Raw genomic sequence first — 2617 nt, 5'->3', positions numbered from 1 at the left:
ATTCATAATTTGTGAATTCGACAGTACCAACGCTGACACTGAATATATTTTTTAAAACACTATAAGTAGCTCGTTAAGGACCATACCCCCCCCCTCCCCCCCCCCCAACGTTTAAAATCGTTTCAAACTAAATTATCTGCCCCTAATAGCCGTCACTAAACCCGACTCCACGAAGGCAAACATAGCGTGAACCACAACTCACTAAGACCATGTAGGGGTGGGGATGGTAGGGAGTGCGTTTACAGCTTGTTTTCTAGCGTCTCCCAGAAGAGAATCATATATATAGATTAAAGGTTTCTCAATGGCCGAGAAACAATCACAGCCATATGCTCCCAAAAAGTCAGGAAGGTTATACTGTAAAGCTGTATTCACTGGTTACAAAAGAGGACACAAAAAACCAGCATGAATCTATTGCTCTTCTGAAAATTGAAGGCGTCAACACTAAGAATGAGACAGATTTTTACCTTGGAAAAAAGTGTGCTTATGTCTACAAGGCCAAGAGGCTAACAGCCTGTCCTGGTCATAATAAACCAAGTCGGCTTAGAGTTATCTGGGGCAAAGTAACTCGTCCCCATGGTAACAGTGGTGCTGTAATGGCCAAGTTCAGGAAGAACCTGCCAAGCAAAGCAATGGGCAGAAGAATCAGAGTGATGATGTACCCATCAAGAGTATAGAATGAGTTCCAGATTAAAATGTTATAACATTAGAAAAAGCAAACCCTACACAGCTTCTACCTTGAACTTGTTGACAAATGTATTGTACCCAGGATCCACATCATCATGAAGAATAACAAAGAGATTTGCTGGGGTTTGATGACCTTGTCAAGATGGTGATAGAAGATGTCACAACATTTGAAAGTACATCAGAAGGCAGGAGGGTTACAAAGCTGGACAAACTTTTGCTCAATGGAAATAATATCAGTATGAAGATGTCACAAAATATGAAAGCGTATCAGAAGGCAGGAGGGTTACAAAGCTGGACAAACTTTTGCTCCAAGGAAATAATATCAGTATGAAGATGTCACAAAATATGAAAGCGTATCAGAAGGCAGGAGGGTTACAAAGCTGGATAAACTTTTGCTCAATGGAAATATCACTATGAAGATGTCACAAAATTTGAAAGTATATCATAAAGCAGGAGCGTTACAAAGCTGGACAAACTTTTGCTCAATGGAAATAATATCACTATGAAGATGTCACAAAATTTGAAAGTGTATCACAAGGCAGGAGGGTTACAAAGCTGAACAAACCTTCGCTTAATGGAAATAATATCACTATGAAGATGTCACAAAATTTGAAAGTGTATCAGAAGACAGAAGGGTTACAAAGCTGGACAAACCTTCGCTCAATGGAAATAATATCACTATGAAGATGTCACAAAATTTGAAAGTGTATCAGAAGACAGAAGGGTTACAAAGCTGGACAAACCTTCGCTCAATGGAAATAATATCACTATGAAGATGTCACAACATTTGAAAGTGTATCAGAAGACAGAAGGGTTACAAAGCTGGACAAACCTTCGCTCAATTGAAATAATATCACTATGAAGATGTCACAACATTTGAAAGTGTATCAGAAGACAGAAGGGTTACAAAGCTGGACAAACCTTCGCTCAATGGAAATAATATCAGTATGAAGATGTCACAGAATTTGAAAGTGTATCAAAAGGCAGGAGGGTTACAAAGCTGGACAAACTTTTGCTCAATGGAAATAATATCACTATGAAGATTTCACAGAATTTGAAAGTGTATCAAAAGGCAGGAGGGTTACAAAGCTGGACAAACTTTTGCTCAATGGAAATAATATCACTATGAAGATGTCACAACATTTGAAAGTGTATCAAAAGGCAGGAGGGTTACAAAGCTGGACAAACTTTTGCTCAATGGAAATAATATCACTATGCTTGTCCCTGGTGGTAAGGGCCCTGAGATCAACTGACACTAAACGTTCTTTGTTTCTCGTGTGTGCAAGATATTGCCTGTACAGTGTGTCAAAAACTGGGCGAGTGAACAGATTTGAAAGAGAGTAAAACTGGACTTTAACCATTTCCATTATGATTATTTTGTATAAAATGGCCTTTGTTTATGTTGGTTATTTTAAAAATAAACTTATAAAAAAAAAGAAAAGCTGGTTCCAAATGGTTTAAAATTTTTGATGCCAGAAAGCATATTTCTCAACCAAAATTGAATATTTTATAACACGCGTGTAATAAGTACAAAATTACTTCCGGTTTCATTAAGGCTAGAAATAGTCAAAGAATTCATTCATTCATGCGTTGCAGCGGGAACAGAAGAAAGTCTGACGAAATGTATAAGAAGGCATGAATGCGTTACCAATCATATATTCTTAGACGTGTGACCTTGATTTCTAAAACTGAGATATTTAAATGTAAACAATGCTTGCGCATGTATTGTAAATCATAAATTGCGGGACACGGGTTTACCTACACTACCGCATGAAAACCTTGAGTGTACGTTAATCACTCAGCAAAATAATAGGTAGAACACACTTCGGTGACCGCCCATGTATCAGGGACGTAGAGGGGCGCTCTCCAAAGCCCCCGATTACACTACCGCAGTGGCGCCATAGTACTCGCAGGGGAACCCGGGGCGCTTCGA

The 2617-nt window shown here is 38.7% G+C and overlaps 1 pseudogene; it reads left to right on the top strand.

The window, feature by feature from the left end:
- Positions 1 to 288: 288 nt before the first annotated feature.
- LOC131947693 (large ribosomal subunit protein eL33-like) lies at positions 289 to 717 on the top strand (annotated as a pseudogene).
- Positions 718 to 2617: the final 1900 nt, after the last annotated feature.

Source organism: Physella acuta, unplaced genomic scaffold, assembly GCF_028476545.2.
Source record: "Physella acuta isolate Inbredline_101_S28 unplaced genomic scaffold, ASM2847654v3 ptg000604l, whole genome shotgun sequence".
In the NCBI taxonomy this organism is placed as follows: Eukaryota; Metazoa; Mollusca; class Gastropoda; family Physidae; genus Physella; species Physella acuta.
Note: the sequence above shows the minus strand (reverse complement) of the source record. Positions and strands in the feature narration are given on the sequence as shown.